General features: G+C 39.7%; 1 protein-coding gene across 13 annotated transcripts in view; it reads left to right on the top strand.

Moving 5' to 3' along the window:
• The window catches only part of SYNDIG1 (synapse differentiation inducing 1), a 179,724-nt gene that overhangs the window by 41,304 nt on the left and 116,511 nt on the right, over nt 1-21,909 (top strand). Inside the window, exon 2 of one of the 13 annotated variants that reach the window (XM_023251520.2) lies at nt 16,853-16,928. The exons of the other annotated variants lie outside the window; for them this stretch is intronic. The gene's annotated coding sequence lies outside the window, so the exon portion shown is untranslated. The remainder of the gene's footprint in view (nt 1-16,852; nt 16,929-21,909) is intronic. 13 annotated transcript variants of the gene reach the window in all.

The following is a 21,909-nucleotide window of genomic DNA, read 5'->3' on the forward strand; positions in this document are numbered from 1 at the left end:
GAAAAATTATCTGGAGGAGAAGGAAGTTGCCAAGGGGTCATATGTTTCTGAGAACTCAAGCATTGAGGAGGTGAGAACATATCCTCTTGGCTCATTGACATCTAGGCCATGGGTTTTCTCGGTGGAATGGCCAGGAGGGCACCAGATTGGTTCCTGCACACCCCTGCCCCAGATTTGCCCTCTTCACTCAACCTTGCAGCTCAATTTGGGTGGATCTGGTGCATCCACATTTGTTTCTTATACCATGGGATTTGGTTTTCGGTGGCACTGCAAGATTTTTAACAGAATTTAAATTTAGTAGAATCCCAGGTGTTCTCCATGCATACTTGTTTCATAGTTTACTCCATTCACCAGGTTAAGGCATATCTGCTGATGGCTAATCAAAGCATCATCCTGAAGAACCAGACCATAGACATCAGAGCATAGGGAGGCTAGAGCTTACTGAGTGGGTCAGAAATCACAACACAGGAAGTAAGAGGCTAGATATTACCTTGTAACACTTGAAGCGAGTTTTTAAGTGTGTAGCTAGTGACATATCACTAAAAGTTTCATCCTTTCTCGGTGGTCTCACTGTCTCTATCCTGCTGAATGCCATGGCTTAGTGGTAACCAGCCAGAGGCTGGCCTCAGAACAGTGTTGCTACAGGGAAATGACTTATTTTAACCAGTCCAGAATAAGTGTCCCAGCATGACAGTAAATAAAAGAGTGCTATGACATAATCTCAATGCTGACCCTGAGGTTTGGGGTATGACTTAGTCCCTCCATACCATCAATTTAACTCAAGTGTTTCATTTTGGTACTACATGGTTCCATTTATCAGTAACCTCCCCCTCCCCCCCGTGACTGGAAGGATGCCCAGCAAGGGGTCTGTCTTCTAGGCATCCTTATCTTCAGCAGGTTTTAAGACCAAGGACACATGGAATAAGGTAAAGTGAAATCTTTATCCAAAAACATGCCACACATCCAAACAGCAGCAGACCCACATACCCAGAAAAGAAAATGTAAGTGAGGGAGTACATCCAAGTCATCAGCAAACCAAGTCAGCTTTGAGAGAAAGAAATCCTCCTGAAGATATGGACATTGTGATAGCAGTCCTCCTGATGCCACCAGAGTGACCAATGGCCTGGTATATTGTCACCTTATTTTTCCTTGAAAGCTGGAGAAATGAGATCTCAACATATAAACTTTCTAAAATTCAAGTCTCTGGAAGTCACATAACATTAACACCCACCAGAAAAGGCCCTTATCTGGAAGCTCCAGACTGGCCTCTTTGCTGCAGCGGATCTGTGGCCAGCAATCCAGAAATTGTACTCCCCTAAACTAAAATGCCTACTGGTTTCATTCTGGCTTGTTTAAAGTCTGCTATGCTGTGATTTTCAGGGCAGTGGCTCTTCCTTGACCTACTAAGCCAAATTAGCATGGCCCACAGCAGACCACACAGTTCCCAGAACTGACAGAGATGGCACCTTGTCACCCACGTCACATGGGAGGGGCAGGTGCAAGTCCACTATACAAAGAGAGCAGCTGGGCAGAGGGCAAGGCAGCCTGTAGCCTGGCCCCTCATTCAGTCCAGGGGAGAGATTGGGCTAAAGGGTTTGGGTGTGTGTGGCTTTCTTGGGAAATGATTAGGGTGAGAGTAGAAAAGTGAGAATGGAAGAGAGGGCCAAATAATGGCTCTTTATCAAAAGTCACCACAGGCATGGGTGAGTGGTGGCTGGGGTCAGTCCTGCTGGGTGAGTTCTGGGAGACAGAGTAGGACCTCTTCAGAATTTTGACACCTGCAGTCCAGGGCTGGTGGATTCATTCTCCACCTCAGTCCACAGTGGCCAAGGCTGCTTCTGGGGGCACTGACTCCCTCCTGAGCTTGCCAGCATGTGGACCAAGACAGCACCTTCATTTGCTTGCAGTAGGATGCATCAGTGCATGCTATGGGGATGAGTGCAAAGGGTATACAGGCAGGGACCATCACATCTGCAATGCCAGAAATGCCTCAACTTTCTGATTAATCATCTATATTCCCTAGCAGTTCCAGAGGGAGGAGCAAATAATAGTCATTATCATTTTGTCCCTGCTATTGAGACCCCTGGCTTTTCTGAAAGATGCTGTTGGAGCTCACTACTTAGGCTCTTCCTTTGTACAAAGGCATGTTCCTACTCCACCCCTGGGCACCAGAAGGACCACAAATCTTGCCATTATTGGGCTACTTTGAGCAGTACAGGAGCCCAGAGGGAGGAGAGCTGTAGGGCCCATGAGAAGGCACCTACTCAGCACACAGAGCAGGTGTCCACAGGGCTGTAGGTTCCTCCTGTAGCTTCTGAGGATTTCCCTGATGGAGAAAAGAAAGTGGACCGTCACAGGCATAAGCAGGACACCAGTGACTAAGCCAAGCCTTCTCCATCATCTGAACATGAGAGAAGCAGCCTCCAGTGGTCTCCTGCTGCTTGTCTGTCTCCTCCTTGTCCAGGACACGCTGTGGGCACAGTTTGCCCACAACCTGTGGATCCCACGCAAGGAACTCATTGCCAAGAAGAGCCCGGGGGGGTGGTTGGGAGGTGCACTGTTCACAAATCCAAGAACCACTAAGTAGGGAAGTAGGGAAGTAGGTCAGTGGACCCTCATAAGAGCCCCAGTCTGAAGTGGTCACTTGGGCAGAAGTAAAGAGAAGGATCTGCATCTTAATGTGTGCTTTAAAAAAAGCTAGAAAAAAAAAAAGAAAACTGCTAGAGAGGAAGAGGGCATAAAGAAAGGTGGGAGAAAGTTAAGAGATTAACACACAATAGTAATAATGGGTGAGTAGAAAGTTAATATTAAGAGGGATAATATTTAAATGTCAGATGATTTAAAAGCTCCAAAGAAGAAAAAGATATATGAAATAAAAAAGATTAAAATGTAAAAAAGAAACCACAGAACCAGCAAAGGGGAAAGCCCAGAAGTTAAAGATTGTGTTTTAAAGAAAAAAACAAAAATGAAACGAACAGGTAAATGTAAAAACAAGACTAGGAGTTGGTAACAAAATGCATACAGTTCTTTAAAATGATAAAAAAAGTGTGATTTCTCTGGCTCCCAACTCACCTGCCTACAGGCACACAGTGGAATAATTGTGGGTATTGAAGGATAAAGGAAATAAATAGAGGTAGAAGGAGCCTGAAGATTAAATTAAGAGTATTGATATCAGGTCAATAAGAAATAAAAACCACAATTGCCTAGATGCCAAGTCCTACAACATAATGAATTCGTAGTTATTTAAGAAACCAATACAGTGTAAAAAGATAATACATAAAATATATGTAGTGTTTCACTGGCTTGATGTGTAAATCTCTCTGGAGTGAGTTATCAGTTTCCCATGAGATGTCCTTGGGTCCTTGTAACTTTTGCAGGAACTCTTGGCACAGACAACTGTCACTCAGAGTTTATGACCTGATGCTCTATAGACATGTTTTATTTAGTCCCTAGAGGGATTTAGGGGATTCACATGAATGCATGTGCACACACACACACACACACACACACACACACACACTTCAGCTGTCATTTTAAAATAAACCTGGATCCAAGTTTCTCTTGAGCTCTCTATTGTTTTCTTCTCTCTCAACTTACTTAAAATGTACACTTTTTATTTATATCATTAGTTATTAGTCTTAATTTTTTAATATGTGTTCCTTAATGTGCAAATTCCAGAATTAATGCTATCACCATCCTTCTCAAGAATATAAGGATCTTAGAATCCCCTTTCTGAGTTACATTATTGTTCAGTATTTTAGTTCCTTCTTACTTTTGTCACACCAGAATTCATCCCTGTTATTGTCATTATTGTTGCTATTTATATATTCAGTGCTTATTAAAGATGACTCATATTCCTCAATTACCTTATATTTGCATCTATTTCTGCCTTCTGTGATGGATCTCCTCTTGTCCAGAGAATATGGTTTAGTCATCCTTTTAGTGAAAATCTCTTAGTGGTTCATTCTTTCAGTCTTTGGTCAAATGCATTTTGTTCTTATTGGTGAATTAATAGTTCAACTAGGTATAGAATTCTAGGTTGAAAGTGTTTTTACCCTCAGGAAATTTGAAAGTATTTTTTTAATGTTTATTTATTTTGGAGAGAGAGGGAGAAAGAAAGCACAAGTAGGGGCTTGAACTCCTGAAACGTGAGAGTTCATGACCTGAGCTGAAGTCAGATGCTTAACCTACTGAGGTATCCAGACGCCCCTTTGAAACTACTTTTCATTTTTGTATGGTTTACATGGCGGTTACTGAGAAATCTATTCTTGGTTTGCTTTTTTCATATAGGGAATGTACATATTTTTTCTTTAGTTAAGTCATATTTTTATATAGTTTTAATATAAGATCTATAGGTGTGGAATCCCTTTAGTTTAATTTGTATTATGTGTTTTTGGGTCTGCAAATTCACATCTTTCATTAGTTATGATAAATTCTCAAATCTCTTTAGACATTGCCTCTTCCCCAATCTTAGTGTTATCTCATTCAGGAATCCCCAGTCTATTCTTCTAGAATTTCTATTGGTTGACTAAGAGACATTGCCATTTTTATCTTCATGCTTTTTACATTGTCTTTCATGTTTTCCATTTTATGCTGAATTCCAAGTAATAGCATTAGTTCCACATTCCAGTTCATTTATTCCCTCATGGGACAGTTCCAGTTTGCTCATTCACTTGTCTATCATGTTTTAAATTAAGTATATATTTTTATTTCAGGAAATTCCAATTTACCTTGACTCTTTTGATAGCATTTTCCCCTAGGTGGGTTTAGTTCCTTCCTGTATTCCTTGAAAAAAATCTTCAGAGAGACTTATTTTGTTACCTCTGTCTTAATGTTTATTATCTGAAGTTCTTGGGCAGCTACTTAATCTGTTAACCCAGGCTCATGGTGGATTGTTTCTTAGTAAACTTTAGATTTCTGAATTGTGACCCTCTTAACTGGAACTCTAGCTGAAAATTTGGTTGATATCCTGAGGTGAAGGTGTGTCACACAGGTACCCCAGGGGTTCGCTGACCTGAGCTTACTTTTTCATGGGAGTTTCTCTGCTGTCCAGATCATGACATTAAAATCTCAAACCTCGGCTCCCCCTGGGGTTGAATTTCCAGCAGAGAACTTTCTCCAGTCTCAGGCCAAGTGGACCAAGCCCTGTTTTCTCCCTCATTGCACTGATGGGGCAGAGTGAGCACTTTTACTGGGGGTCCCATCTTTATGTGGGGTCTCAATTCCTGCTCCTTCTCTGAGGAGACCCAAGGCCTGTCTCCTCTCTCTACACGACCACTACAACCCAAGGCTTGTTTACTGAGACTTACCTCTCTCTTCAAAGATGCAGCAACATCAGTTTACATTTCTGGCTCTGTATTTCACTTCTCTCTTTAATTTTTGTCCCTGAATATTTCCCTAGCTTTCTTGTGAGCTCATCTATACCTTTAAAGGAATCTTTGCTGTATTATGCAACATGCTTAGATACTGTGTTTCAGGAGGTTTTCACATTGTATAGTCAGTCTCCATGATTAAAGCAGATTTCTCCAGAGAGATCTAAAGATCTGGCAATACCAGGTCTGTTTCAGCAGGACTGAAATAGGCTAGAACCTTAAGCGGGGGAGTGTGCTCTGTTCAGTCTCTAAATTATAACTTGCAATATTTTTCTCATCCCTGTGTTGGCATTTATAATCCAGCATTATATGGTGCCTACGTTGCCTAACTTTGAGGCTTCTTCTGTCAAAGCCCACCTGCTAAAGACCAACATGAGCACCTGTAGTCAAATGAAATTTCTTGTATTTAGCCCCCACAGCAAGCCAAATGGGCAACGTGGGATCTTGGGAGCATCCTCAGTAGGGAGGAAAAGGTCCTTAAAGGATTAGAGCTGTGCTAAATTATTCTCAGGAGCATTTGGGGCAGGAGCAGCCATAGGTGTGATACAGTGGAGAAGCATAACTACAGTTCAGTAATTGGATGTTTCAGTAACCTGTGTTCAAGAGGCAGAGGAACTAAGCAGAGTTGGAGCCACCACTGGTAAGAAGGGCACTTGCTCAGAAGCAAAGTTTGAAAGCACTTTTATAGCTGCAGTAGGTTTCTTGTGCAAGAACATGATTTGTGGGGTTTTTCCTGTCCTGTTGGAAACATTATATCAGTAGCAATCAGCAGGGTTGATTTTCAGTTTTCTCACTTCTTAGGGCTTAACTAACCTTTAAGTGAACTGTTTTTGTCAAAGAGAAATCCCGTGTTCCAAAAGAAACCTCAGTTCTTCTGAAGCTCCTGCAGAAGGGGTAACTAGGTGCTTGGACCTTCCAGTGTCCCAGTCTCTGGTTTCCTGCCGGGTTGATTCATAAGGACCATAAAGCTGTCATATATGTGACTCACCACATTTCACCGCTTGAGTATATCTCTTAACACTGTGTTTTCACTCTTTAAAGCTCATTAAGGAATACACCTAAGAAAAAGCCAGCTCCCATCTGTTGACAATGTAATGAAATCAAGGAACCATCCCCACCCTATTCTTCTAAAGCCTTTATTCACCCTTTATCAGTCTAAACACCCCAGTATGAACCAAGGCTGGCCCAGCCTGTCCTTGGAGCATGCGCCTCATTCCAATTTGTACCCCTTGACCTTCACTAGGTTTGTGAAAGCCATCACTGATGGGCAGAGAATAACTGAAGAGTAAATGGCCATGGGAATAAACTTGATATATTAGCATAGGAATGCTGGGTTAAAATGTGACTCATTTTCTATGTCAGAGCTCTGATGAATTAATTTCAGCTGCTGATTTTTCTTATGTGTTTCTCAGGCTGAGCTCGTCCTCTGTCACATGAAAGTTCAGGAAGCAGCCTGAGAGTTTATTTTGCTAATTAATTCAAAGGTAGGCCATGTATGCCACCCATGAGATTGTGCATTCATTTCTGAATCTTTGTAATAAAGAAACCGTGTTTCTATATTGAAGAAGCACTTGGTTATTGGAAAACTCTGGGGGGATATCATTTTTTAGTTTTTATACCTTTAGTTTATTTTAGCAAATCTGAGGTTTAGAAAAACCAATGCATGGGGAATAGCAAATCACTTCACTGTTTTGTTTTTGTGGATATTTGAGATCTCATGTTGTATCCTAAGTATCTTTTGGTAGATGATTTATGATGTGGATGATGACCTTGACCTGGCCATGTTTTCACTTTTTGGTTCATTTATATGAACTTGGAAAAGTATAAAGCATATTACTCTTTTTTAAAATTAAATATATTTATTTATTTTGAGAGAGAGAGAGTGCAAGCCGAGGAGGGGCAGAGAAAGAGGAAGACAGAATCTGAAGCAGGCTCCAGGCTCTGAGCTGTCAGCACAGAGCCTTCGCGGGGCTCAAACCCACAAACTGTGAGACCATGACCTGAGCCAAAGTCAGACACTTAACCAACTGAGCCACCCAGGCACCCCTGAAGCATATTATTCTTGTGAAATTCTCCAATTGTAGCATGCACATTCCTTTCACATTTTAACATTTCTTAAATTCTGAAATAGGGATGCATCTTACAATGAAAGCCTACTGAGACTTGATGAAATATGACAAGGTTTTCCCCTGAACAAATCTTTATGTAAGTGAGTAAATCTAAATGAATATTGACTGTATAAAGCAATAACAATAAATTATTATGGGGCCTAACTATATGTATTAAATACAATTATAGATATCTATTTAATAATATTTTATATATTATATGCCATTTAAAATAAGGACAACAGCAGTGCTAGATTGAAAGACTGTGGTCAGACTTAACATGTAAGTTTCTTGTATTTTTCAGGAAATGGTGAAAGAACCAATTTATATTAAACCCAAATCAGTTCAAAGGTACCATATCTCATTGGCTTGGACACCAAAGTTATTGCTTATGTTTTTAAAGAAAGTCATTTTTTTATTATGGTAAAATATACATCATTAAAATTTATCATTTTAGCTATTTTAAAGTATACAGTGAAATGACATTAAGTGCATTCACATTGCCCACAAACCATCTCTAGAACTTTTTCATCATTTCAAACTGAAACTGTGTACTCATTTCTCCCTTGCTTTGGTCCCAGGCAACCACCATTCTGTTTTCTGTCTTATAAATTTGATTATTCTAGGTACCTCATGTAAGTGGAATCATATAGTATTTGTTTTGTGTCTGGCTTATTTCACTTAGCATAATATTTTCACGGTTCATCAATATTGTAGCAAGTTGCTACATAAGCTGTGCTACATAGCAAGTTGTAGCATAAGTTGCTTCCTTTTTGAAACTGAATGATAATATTCCATTGTATGGGTAGCTCACATTTTGTTTATCCCTGAATCTGTTGGTAGGCAGTTAGGTCACTTCCATCTTGTAGCTATTGTGAATAATGCTGCCATGAACATGGGTCTACAAATACCTCTTTGAGACCTTGCTTTCAGTTCTTTGGGGTATATACCCAGAATGGAATTACTGGATCTTCTGGAAATTCTATGCCTAATGTTTAAGGAACCACCAAGCTGTTTTCCACAGGGGCCATGACATTTTATATTTCTACCAGAAATATATGAGGCTTCCAGTTTCTCCATGATGAAATGATTAAAAAAATATTTTTGTTTGTGGTTATTTTGACTAGGATAAGAAGCTCAGGTAAAATATTAAGTAGTATGCAAAAATCAATAATGAAAATTCCAAACCTCTCACCTCGACTCCTAACATATTGTGCCATATCCCCAACCTGCTTCCCAGAGGCAACTCCTTTTCACCTTTCTCTTTTGACAGTTACGCCATGCCTTGACTGCTATGTTCATCCAGTTATTTCTTGATCTGTTGAGTTTATATTCTGTCCAATGGGTTTCCTGCTTTGAAAAGGTAGAATTTAGGTCACTCAAGGTTAGCATTTAGTTCACTAACACTATTCCCCATCTCCTCCCCTCCTCTATAACTTTCTGGCGTTGTATAATTTTGAGTTCTCCCATAGGTTCCTATTATATCTTAAACTTCCATCTCCTGTCTTCCTATGAGGCAGGATGAGGCTGTGGGTGGCAGTTTTTTTTCACGCTGCTTCCCTTGTTCCCATTTACCTTCCCATGGAGGTTGGCTATGTCCTCACTTTTACATTAGAAGTGAGTCTAGCTTAATGGCTATGAGTCAGACCCTAAAATCAGACTTCCCGGACATGATTCTGGCTCTGCTGCTTACAGGGGGAAGGCATTGAGAAGGTTACTTAGGTTTTTGGTGCCCCAGTTTGAACATCAGTGAAGTAACAGCAATACCTACTTCACAGGGTTATTTAGAAAATTAAACATGATAAGTCTCATAAAGATCTTAGCACAGTGTCTGGCATTTAGGTGTCTGGTCAAAATGACAATTATGATTATGGAGTTGATGGTGACTTTGTCAGGACTGGTAACCTTTAAAATCTGCTTTTTAATTGTGTAGATTCCAAATGTTAAATTATTAAACAGTTATTATTATGCTTCTATAAATGCTAGGACTATAAACCCAAGTTGTAGTGATAAAACAGTATTTCTTCTCTTCTGGTTTCCTGTATCATGACCACCTGTACTAAAATAAAGAAAATATTTTTAGTATCTAGATCAAGTGCATTCTTTTATATTTCATAGCTGCTTAAAATAATGGGAAATTTTGTTTTGCTTTTGCGTTTAGATCCGTAGAATTCTTATACAATTTTTCTGCTGTGTGGAGTTTTTTCCCGGAGTTTCTAAATGACTTTCCTTAAATATTGAGGGAAGAAACCTGCATCTTCCTCCCAGAATAGCTGGTATCTTCCAGCTTTGTATTTGATCTTTCCTCCTCAGAAATATGGCCTTTGTGAAGCCCACACATGTTTGTTATAAATTGGACAGATTGTTGATGGACAGCTGCCATACGGGGATTTTTTTTTTATTCATTTCTGGAATTATTCACTGTATCTTTTGTCCCTGATTATCCACTTCCTTGGTGTCCATTATCATTTGTTTTTCCCTAGAGTGAATTTGTAAGTTACTTAATTAGGGAGAGTATATGTGAGAAAAATTTTATGAGTGCTGAAAATATTTGTTGTTGCTGTTTGATTTCCTTTTTTTGCTTTTGCTCACACTTGAATGATTGTTTGGTTGGGTGCATAAATTAAAAAGTGTTTTCTGCCTGCATGTTCATACATTGTGGAAGGATCACCACAGTCCAGCTAAATGACTTACCCACCACCTCTACTGGGTTACCTTTGTATGGTGTGTGCATGTGCACACATATGCGCACATATGCTGGGAAGATTTAAGATTTATCTTCTTAGAAAATTTCCAAAAAGTACAATACAGTATCATTAGCTGTCATCACCACCCTGTATTTAGATCTCCAAAACCTACTCATGCTCTAAACTGAAACTTTGCAACCTTTAACCAACATCTCCCCATTTCCCCCACACCTTCCATCCCTGACAACCATCATTCTACTCTCTGCTTTTATGAGTTCAACTTGTTTATATTTCACATGTAAGAGAGATCATGCAGAAATTAATGTAACATTGTGTGTCAACTATACTCAAATTAAAAAGTTTTTTAATTAAAAATGTTAACCAAAAAATAGGAAAAAAAAAGTTTTTTTTTCTTCCAGCTCTCAAGGCATTTGCTAGTTGTCTTTCCAACATGTGTTGTTGTAGTGGAAAGTTCAATGTCAGCCTGTATGCCTCTGTCCCCTTGGCCACCATCAACCTCCCCCACCAAGTCCTGGCTGCAGCTTCCACTGACTTTCCTTCAGCAATTTGAACCACTCCTCATCTACTGTGGCTTTTTAAGTCTTTATTTTGTTAAGTATTTGTTACTACTTTCACTTCTATTAAAATCTTTTTTTATTCTTTTGCAAACATTTTAATGAGGTCTTCTTCAAGAGACAGAAGAAAAATAATGTGTGCTCAGTGCTTCCTCTTGCATCAGAAGCAGGGCCCCATTATGGATGTATTCTCTGTCTCTCTGGTTAGTCTTATTAGAGCCTTGCTTTTAGAGAGCAAACTTCTGGCTTTGTTGTTTCTCCATGTTGTATCTTTGCTTTCTATTTCACTAGTTTCTGCTCTTATCTTTATTACCACCTGTCACATATATTACTTCCTTTTACTATTACTTTAGCTAATGTATTTATTTAGATGTCAACCCCTTACTTTTTGGCCTTTATTTCCCTGATAAATGAATTTAAGCCTCTATGTTTCTCTCTTGTATTGCTTCAGCTGCATCCCTTGGTTTTGACCTGTATTTTGTGTGGTTTGGTTTGGTTTTCTTTTTTTTAATTTTTATTATTTAAAAAATATTTTAGTTAACATACAGTGCAATGTTGGTTTCAGGAGTAGAATTCAGTGACTCCTCACTTCTACACAACACCCAGTGCTCCTCACAAGTTCCCATCCTTACTACCCATCACCCATCTAGCCCATCCCCCACCCACCTCCCTCCATCAACCCTCAGTTCTCTATCATTTAGTGTCTCATGTGGTTTGTTTCCCTTTATTCTCTTCCCCCCTCTTCCCATATGTTCATCTGTTTTGCTTCTTAAATTCCACATATGAATGAAATAATAGGATATTTGTCTTTCTTTGATTGACTTATTATGCTTAGCATAATACATTCTAGCTCCATCCATATCATTTCAAATGGCAAGATTTCTTTTTTTCCTTTTTTTTTTTTTTGGTGGCTGAGTAATACTTCATTGTATATAGTTTTGATGTGTAGTTGTTCAGTATGATTCATTTCTAAATAAGTTTTTATTTTGTTTTAATTCTTCTTTGGTCCCAACTAGAAAGTATTACTACTACTACTAGGAAAGGTTACTCAGTCGGTTAAGCATCCGACTTCAGCTCAGGTCATGATCTCATGGCTCATGGGTTCAAGCCCTGTGTCAGGCTCTGTGCTGACAGCTCTGAGCCTTGGAGTCTGCTTCAGATTTTATGTTTCCCTCTCTCTCTCTGTTCCTCCCTTGCTTGTGCTCTCTCTCTATCTTTCTCTCTCTCTCAAAAATAAATAAGTAAACATTTTTAAAAAGATATTAAAATTCCTTTGGTTTACGTCTCAGTTTTTTTATTGATCTTTAAATGTCTTATTTCACTTTGTGAAAGATAGTTTTTTTGTACACTCTTCAAAGTCAACAGGTGATTTATCTCAATATAGTGAAGATGTTAGTCCATTGTCCTCTGGCTTCAATGATCGTACATGTCTGTCACCATTTTCATCTTTATTGCTGTGTAAATTATCTTCCCTTTACCTTTCACCACATTTAGGATTGCCTTTCAATTCTGTGTGCATCAATTTAATGACAGCATGTCGATGTGGTGTTTATCAGTAAATTTTTGTTACCTATCAGTTCTGAAAATATCATAGGTGACATTCCTTCAAGCATTACTTCTCTTTTCCCCAAGATTCTTCTCTTTTTCTGGAACTCCTCCGAGAAGTAGGTTAAATCTTATTCCAAACTCCATTCTTTTAACTACCAATTCAATTTTTCTATCTTTTTTTTTCTGCTAATGATACATTCTGAATACAAGAATACCTCATTTTCTTGTTCTTCATAGGTACTGCATTTTTTTACAGATTGATGGCTTGTGCCAACTCTGTGTCAAGAAAGTCTATTGGCACATTTTTCCAACACCATTTTCTCATTTTGTGTCTCTGTGTCACATTTTGGTAATTCTTACAATATTTCAAACTTTTTCTTTATTATATCTTCCCTTGAGCCAAAGCCTAATTCAGAACAAAGCAAAGTAAATTCTGTGAAAGTTGAGAGAGGTGAGGAAGCTGCAAAAGAAAAGTTTGTAGTTCACAGGGGTTGGTTCATAAGGTTTAAAGAAAGAGTTGTCTCCATAACGTAAAAGTGCAAGGTGAAGCAGCAAGCATTGCTATAGAAGCTGCAGCAAGTTCTCCAGAAGATGTAATGAAGATAATTAATAAAGATGGCTCCAATAACAATACATTTTAATATAGATAAAAATAGTATTTTATTGGAAGAAGATGCCATCTAGAATTTTCATAGCTAGAGAGGAGAAGTCAATGCCTGGGCTTCAGAGCTTCAAAGGTCAGGCTGACTTTATTAATGCAGCTGGGGACGTAAGTTTAAACCAATGCTCATTTAGCATTCCAAACCTCTAGGGCCCTTAAGATTTATGCTAAATCTGCTTGTTCTATCTAAATGAAACAAGAAAGCCTGGATAACAGCACATCTTTCACAACATGGTTTATTTTAAACACACTGTTGAGAACTACTGCTCAGAAAAAAAGATTCCCCTCAAAATACTATTGCTCACTGGCAGTGCACCTGACCACCCAAGACCTCTGATGGAGATATACAACAAGATTGATGTTTTTATGCATGCTCACCCAACATCCATGGATCAAGAAGTAATTTCAACTTTTAAGTTTTATTATTTAAGAAATATTTCAGTAGGCTATAGGTGCCATAGAAGGTGATTCCTCTGATGGATCTGGGCAAAGTAAATAGCAAACCTTCTGGAAAGACTTGATCACTATAGATGCCACTAAAAACATTTGTGAGATTCATGGAAAGAGGTCAAAATATCAACATTATTGGGAGTTAGAAGAAGTTGATTTCAACTCTCATGGATGACTTTGAGGGGTTCAGGACTTTTAACAGAGGAGGTGACTGCAGATGTGGTGGAAACAGTGAGAGAAGTGGAAGCCTGAAGATGAGACTGAATTGCTACAATCTCATGATAAACTTTCACAGATAAGGAGTTGCTTCTTTTGAATAAACAAAGAAAGTTATACCTTGAGGTGGATACTACTCCTGGTGTAGAAGCTGTGAAGACTTTTGAAATGACAACAGAGGATTTAGAATATTACATAAACTTAGTTGATAAAGCAGCAGCAGGGTTTGAGAGGATTGATTCCAGTTGTTAGAAGTTCTGTGTGTAAAATGCTATCAAATAGCATCATCTGCTACAGAGAAATCATCCATAGAAGAGTCAATCAATGTGACAAACTTCACTGTTGTCTTATTTTAAGAAATTGCTGCAGCCATCGTAGCTTTCAACAGCCACCACCCTGTTCAGTCAGCAGCCATCAGCCTTGAGGCAAAACCCTCTACTAGCAAAATGATTAAAACTCACTGAAAGCACAGATTATGGTTAGCATTTTTTATCAATAAATTATTGTTTAATTAAGGTATGTACATTGTTGTTTGCTTAAACATAATGCTGTTGCACACTTAATAGACTACAGTATAGTGTAAACATAACTTTTGTATGCACTGGGAAACCAAAATATTCACTTGACTCACTTTATTGCACATTCACTTTCTTGCAGTGGTCTAGAACAAACCCACAGTATCTCTGAGGTATCCCTATATTTTTCTTGAGTCCACCTTCTAGATTATCTTTTTTTTCCTCCATCTGTGTCTTTTTGCTCTATAAATTTTAGTTCTTCTTTTATATTTTTATTTCAATTGAATTTTTTTTCAGTTTTTGAAGTTCAATCCATTTTCATTTTTCTACTTATAGTCTCTTGCTACTTGCTCATTTTTAAATATTTCTATTTGTCTGTTTCTGTAAATATTTTATAAATCATTTTTATATTTCTATCTCTTCTATATTTTCATAAATATTTTATAAATAATTTTTCTATATTATGATTTCATTACCTAAAATCTTTGATTGCCCAAAGCTATTTTTTACCTACTGATTCTCACTCACAGTGACATGCATGCAGTCTTTTGTGCATGCTGATCTTTAATTGTCAGCTCATTGCGTGATTCGATTATGTGGTTAAATATGGGGATCTTTTCACCACAGAGGTTTGAATCTATATCTGCTGGTAGCCAGGGCTCATCACTTACTTGAAACTATGTCAGAACCTACAGAATGGCAGCTCTCAGAGTGTGATCTTTGGATCAGCATCATCAGCATCACCCAGGAACTGCTTAGCTATGAAAAATTTTTGATACCCTTCCACAGTGAATAAGAAACTGTTGGTGGAGCCTAGAAATCTATACTTAACAAGCCCTCCAGGCGATTCTAAGGCATGCTTAAATTTGAGAACTTTTATGAAGAATCGTAGCTGAGAATGAGGGTTCAGTCTCAACTTCTTCATCTTGTTTCTCTACCAAGCCTGTATAATTTACTATCAGTTACCATTGGCATTGTAAATCACTGTAATTCTGCCCCTTCTAGAAATTTTTTATAGGATGGTGGTAATTTTGATGTTTTCCTTCACAACGAACAGTATCTCAAAGTATATTCTAATCCAGGGTCTTATTTTGTAGTAAGAGAAGCCCTCAGAGCCTCTAGTCATCTTTAATGCTAAAAGTGACACTCTGCCCATTAAGGTTTTAATTTGACAAATGTATTTTTTTGTTTCTAAAGTTGTAAGTCCTTCATTTTTAAACATATTAAGCACATTTATTTTATAACCTTTATCTGATAATATCAATAGCTGCAGTCATTGAGACCTAATTTGGGTAATTTTGCTCACCCTTACTAATTGTGACTTATTTCCTTATGTGTTTAATTTCAAACTGAGGTTTCTTTTAACATTGTCTATGGACATCTTCTGAAGCCTGTCTTTAACACATTCTTCCAGAAAGGATTTGCATTTGCCTCTGCCAAGAATCCAGGTGTGAGGTTTCAGCCCCAAACTCTCCAAAATAAGAGTTCAATTGCATTTTTCAAGGCACATTGAGAGTGGGAAATCTGAATGTGAGTGCAGACTTGTGGTTAGAAATTCTCAGAGATAAAGTCATCCTAGCACCCTCTAGAAGCATCGGGTTACCCACAAGAATTTTAGAGACAAGAATACCTTCAAGGCTTTCTGTCTCTGTCACTCACTGATGGGGAGGAAGAATTCTTGCTTGAGTCTGTGTCCACATTCAGTCTTCTCATTGAATTTGTTGATCACATGGGCAGCCTGTATATCTCCAAACCATAGAGTGGTATTTGAGTTGGAGGTGGGGGTGTCACTGCTGTTGATGGTAATGGTAGAGGTGGCATTATTTGTGCTGATGATAGTGGTGGTGTTAATGGTGGCATGATGGTACTGATTGTGGGTGGTGGTAACGGTGATATTGGAGGGGTTATGGAATTAGTAAACTTTTTCTGTGAAAAGCCAGATAATAAATATTTCAGGCTTTACAAGCCATATGGCCTCTGCACAACTACTCAACTCTGCCTTTTTAGTGCAGAATAGCCATAGGCACATATGAATGAATGAATTTGGATGTGATTCAATAAAAATTGATTTATGGACACTGACATTTGAATATTTTATGGTTTTCATGTGTGTTGGAAAATACTTCTTTTAAGCCACTTGAAAATTTACAAAAATCATTCTTAGCTTTTGGGCAATACAAACAAGCTGGATTTGTCCTGTGGGCTAGTTTGCCAGTTCCTGGTGGTAGTATAGTGTTGAGAATGATGATGATGGTGGTGGTAATGGTGGCCGTGATGACAGTGGTAGTGATAAAGGTTGTGAAGGTAGTAGTGAAGAAGGTGGTGAAGGTAGAGGTGGTGATGGTGGTGATGGAGATGATGGTAGTATTGATGATGGTGCTGAAGGTAGTGGTGATGGAAGTGGTATGCAGATTGTGGTGGTGGTGGTGGTGGTGGTGGTGGTGGTGGTGATGATGGGTGGTCATGAAGATGATGGTGGTGGTGGTGGTGATGGTGGTAGTGGTAAAGTGGTGGCAGTGAAGGTACTGGTAGTGATTGTAGGATGAGGATGTTCCTAAAGTGGTGGAATTGGTAGAAGTGGGTATGTAGGTTCTGTTGGTGAAGAAGTCACTTCCCACATCTTTCTTAAAACTGAGATGGAATTTCACAAAACTAAAGCAAGTTGGCAGAACTTTTATAGGCAGCAGTGGCCCTAATACACAGGTTTTTCTTATTTCCAGTACCACAGCATTTCCTCTGCACTTCTCTGACCGTTAATGAATAAGATTTAGAATTCCTGTGGATCCTTTCCCAGAGGTATGGTAACAAAGCCTTGCTCACCAGAAGTTTGGATTGGCTTTGTGCACAGGAAGTCCCAGGTCACCAAAAGTGATAAGTTCGATGATGCAGCATTTTGCAATTGTAATGTTCCATTTAAATGTTAAATAACAATAACTGATCTGGTTCTGAATGCTTCATTAACTGTCTCCACTGCCAAATCACAGGCTTTTCTATGAGTTTCTGCCAAAGGCAAACTTTAATTGTTTTAATGAGGATTTGCAAGCAGCTCTTTTCTCTCAACACTTGGGCACTGGCGGAAACACATACATCATTTGCTTAGCAGGAGGGAAGTATTTCTGTTTACACAAAAGGCTTCTAACAGTGCTGGGGTTTAGGGAAGACCCAGCACCTGGTGCCCTAATGGTTTCCTTAATTGAGCTGTATGAGAAGGGATTAAAAGTGTTAGGAGCAATCCATGCCTGTCACACATCCCAAGCGTTCTGGCTAAACTAATCTGCTAATTAGTTAATTTTCCACATCAGTTGCATAGTTTGCTCTGTTCCATTTTTACTTGGAGATGCTGCTCTAAAGGTTGTTTTATGTGTTAAATGTAACTGTTACTACACAAAATCCTTGGCATATAAAGGTTCTTAATCAGCCACAGAAGTACAGATATTAGATACTGCTTTGTAAAACTCCTTCTACTCCTCACTAAACATATCCTAAGCCCACAGTGCAGATGGTTCAATCTTCCTGTGGGAGGGGTGTGTGTGGGGGTGGGGTGGGGCAGGAGACAGAATCATTAAACATATAGAATTGTTCACAGACTCAGAAAAAAGAAAAATACGAGACAGAGTACTTCCGTTTGTCTCTGCTTCTGTGTTGATGCCTTTGTTTGGAAATCACTATACTTACAACACTGGTTCCCAAAATTTATATTTGATTTTTTCTAGTTATTTCCTCAGAGCAAAGCATCTATTAAACATTAGAGACAATCCCAATTTCTCCACAGATAGGTCCATGTGTAATTCTGCTGTATTGATAGTACGTAATTCCTGGTGGAGCATGCTAGAATTCTTTAAAAAGGGTGTATAGGGGCTAGAAGCAGACAGAATATAAAATTGCTCAGATCCTGTTCTTAGTGAGGAAGAGGGAGGCTTTGGCTGCAGCATGGGCTGCCTTATTCTGACGAAACTCTGATACGTGTTTGGGTATCTGAGTATTCCATTTCACAGGGAGGAGGCAGGCTCAGTCTGCAGTGTTTTCTCCATTAGCAGGTCACATGGCCTGCCTGTCAGTGGGACTTCTCTGGTCCAGCTAGTGTTTGAGAGACTCCATCTCTACTTACCAAACATCTATGGCACCTGTCACTCTGTGTTCCCAGCCATACATGAAATGCCTTTTCCTGCAGAGGTGCAGACTGAAGGTTTTTGTTTTGTTTTGTTTTGTTCTTAAGACAATTTCATTCTCACTATATATTTGCCAGAAAAATAATGCACTGTTTTATCAACCATTCAATAAGAGAGATGCAATGAGTTAGCCCAGTAGCACATAGGAGCTCAGTGGTAACAACCATACCCCAATGAAAGCAATAAATAAAATGCAGTATATCCCTAAAATGGATTATTATTCAGGCATAAAAGGAGTGAAGTGCTGATACATACAGCAACATTGAAAGCATTATGCTAAGTGGAAGAAGGCAGACACAAATACCACATATTGCATGATTCCATTTATGTAAAATGTCCAGAATAATCAAATCCATAGAGACAGAAGGTAGATTAGTGGCTGCCAGGGGCCAGGGAAGGGAGGAATGGGGGAGGGGAGGGACTGCCTAATGGATATGAAATGATGAAAATATTCTGGAATCAGATAACAATGAGGCTTGCACAACTCTGTGAATATACTACAAGCCACAGAATTATGCACTTTAAAAGGTAGTGAATTTTATAGTGTGCAATATATCTGAATAATGCTGTTATTTTTTATTTTTTTTTATTTTTTTTTTTAAATTTTTTTTCAATGTTTTTTATTTATTTTTGGGACAGAGAGAGACAGAGAATGAATGGGGGAGGGGCAGAGAGAGAGGGAGACACAGAATCAGAAGCAGGCTCCAGGCCCCGAGCCATCAGCCCAGAGCCTGATGCGGGGCTCGAACTCACGGACCATGAGATTGTGACCTGGCTGAAGTCGGACGCTTAACCGACTGCGCCACCCAGGCGCCCCAATGCTGTTATTTTTTAAATGAATGAAACTACAAATGAAAACAAAAAAGAGCAACAGAACCAGGATCTTCCTGAAATATTGCATATTCTTCAGATGTGAGAGCTGATGATGCAGGCCCACAGTCTGACATGCTTCCCAGCTTCTCAGGTGATGCATCACTATGACTCCACCTGGACACAGATATACCTGGGTTCAAATCCTACCTATTCCTTTGCCTCACTTGAGTATCCTCTCTGTATGTATTTAGATCATTCACTGTTAGGATTTAGGATCTTGTAGAATTTGAAAGACACCACCAGAGACATGACCCCGGAATTGCTGAGGCCGCTGGGGGCTTTATTTTTCTTGGTGAAGAGTTGGTGAATCAGTCTTAACCTGTGCATTAGAGGCCAGAAAACCTGATCCCCAACTCATTGTGAAAGAATCCATCTTTTAGAGGGCAGGCTTATATTATCCTACCTGAGACTGCTCTATGGACCCACATTGCCAATTTATCAATTAGTAGTGAGGAATCACTCTCTTGGGGACCAAGGGCATGAAGCTTGTATGACCCCACACACCCTGTCCCTGGAATAAGGCAGCTTATGAATTTTCAAAGAGAATTAACAGTCTCATAGGCTTGTTTTTAATTTTTGTTTTAAAATGTGTTAATCCGGGGTGTCTGGGTGGCTCAGTTGATTAAGCATCCAACTCTTGATTTCTGCTGAGATCGTGATTTCATTCTTCATAGAATTGAGCCTCATGTTGGACTTGTACTAACAGCGTGGAGCCTGCTTGGATTCTCTCTCTCCCCCTCTCTCTCTGTCCCTGCCTTGCTTGTGTGCTCTCTCTCTCTCAAAAAAAAAAAAAATGAATAAACTTAAAAAATAAAATTAACAATAAATAAACAGTATTTATCAATAAAATGTTCATCTAAGCCAGCATGTTATCCTTTGCTGTGGCTGGCCTAGGAGGGTTTCCATCTCTTTAGATGGCTTCTGTTTGGGTATGTTAAGGCGAATAGGTACCTCTTCTCTAAGTTCTGACAAGAGAACCGAGTTCAGTCATTCAATAATATCATAGTGTTGTGAGCTTGTAGACATATAAGCTGGTTTACTTGGTTCCCTTTTCTCTATAGAAATGGTGCTAGCACCTCACAGGCTTGTGGGATATTAGTCTGATGCCTTGGGTTCCTTCTCCAAGAAGCAGGTCCCAAGACAAGAATTCAAGAGCACCAGTAGCAGAGAAGGGAAACAAGATGGTTAGGGAAGGTGCCAACAAATGTCATGTTGACCAGTAAGATAATCTCTGGGAAATTGAGGGGGCAGGCCTTCTGGGGCCTTAATAGAGTATGCAGAACACCTGCCTCAGACTGTCCCACTAAGGGACAAAGAGGCAGGGCATTCATCCATCAACTTCCCATCCCTCATTAATGGAAGCTGCACCAGGGCCCTTAACCCGTCTGACCTGGCCTTGACAGCCAAGATAGCATGGTCAGTTCCTGGAATGGTGGGACTCAGGGCAGGGGTAGGAGCAGGGGCACCCATGGATTTAGCTCACCTGGTATATGTGAACTCATCATCATCATCATCCCTCAACTTTTCCAAATCCATCCCTTACCCATTGTTTCCTACTTTGGTGACATCTCATCCACCAGGGGCCTAGGTCAGAAGGAAGGGTGCTTCATCTGCACATTCTCCACTCCTCTGCCTCATTATACATATTCAAGAGAGCACCCAGGCCTATTGACTCTGCCTCCTACTTGCCTCCTGGACTGCACACATCTCTCCATTCATGGGCCTTCTTGAAGTCTAGCCACCAGCACCTCAGTCAGGATTCCTGCCTCCAGCCTTCTCAGATACACATATCAAGGCTCCTCCTTTCCATCCTGCTGCTCCTCACTGGATGCTTGAGGTTGTTAGGACAGGCTCCAGTGCTCCTGCCACCATTCCCACCCTCTTGTCTCTCCCAGACCTCTGCTCCATCCAGCTACACTGCCCTTTGTGCTGCTTGTTCCCTGCCTCAGAGCCCTAAAGCATTTGACAGCTAGAAACACTTTCCTCCCATCTTGACCCTGAAATCCTCCTCACCCTTTAGGTCTTATCTTTAATGACACCTCCACAGGAGGCTCTTTCCCAATCCCCTGGCCAGGTTATTGCACCCAGTTTCTTGTGTATTCACAAAAGGAAGGCTTCTCCTTGTCTAGAGTACTGGGTATACTTTAGTGCTTATTCAAAGACAGTGTTTCTCCTGTGCCCACAAAATGTCTGTCAGGTGGATGCATGGAAGTCCCTGGTACGTGCTTACCATGTGCTAGTGCTGGATACATGCCGTTTTCCTTCCTTTCTGGTTTTGGGGGAGGAAGTTCAAATTATTTTGAAACTTTTCAGGTGATGTTGTATTAGGGGCTGAGGCTACCTCTGCTCTGGAGATCTGGCTTTTGTCCCCCTGGAGCCTGATTCTCCAACTCCAGGGTGAATTTCAGTTGCACTGAGAGATCACTGTCACTTGGGGTGGGGAACATTTGCTGGTCCAGGTTAGAAAGCCTTCAGGATCCAGACTCATGCGGAAAAAGTGCTTCTATTATCTGTAGAGATCATTCTCTTTAATTAAAATAATGATGGGATGGGAATAATTACCTGTTTGGGAGCAGGATCATAGTAGTTTGCTGATTTACCACTGGCTCATGTGCACAAACTTTCTAGATGAGAACAAAATCCTTGCTATTTGTGCCAAAGGAAGTACTGGGAAATTGCTTGATGAAAGTCCAACCCTCATCACCACATATATGGAAATATGCTCTCTCCCTATA

Source organism: Felis catus, chromosome A3 (assembly GCF_018350175.1).
Source record: "Felis catus isolate Fca126 chromosome A3, F.catus_Fca126_mat1.0, whole genome shotgun sequence".
Taxonomy (NCBI): Eukaryota; Metazoa; Chordata; class Mammalia; order Carnivora; family Felidae; genus Felis; species Felis catus.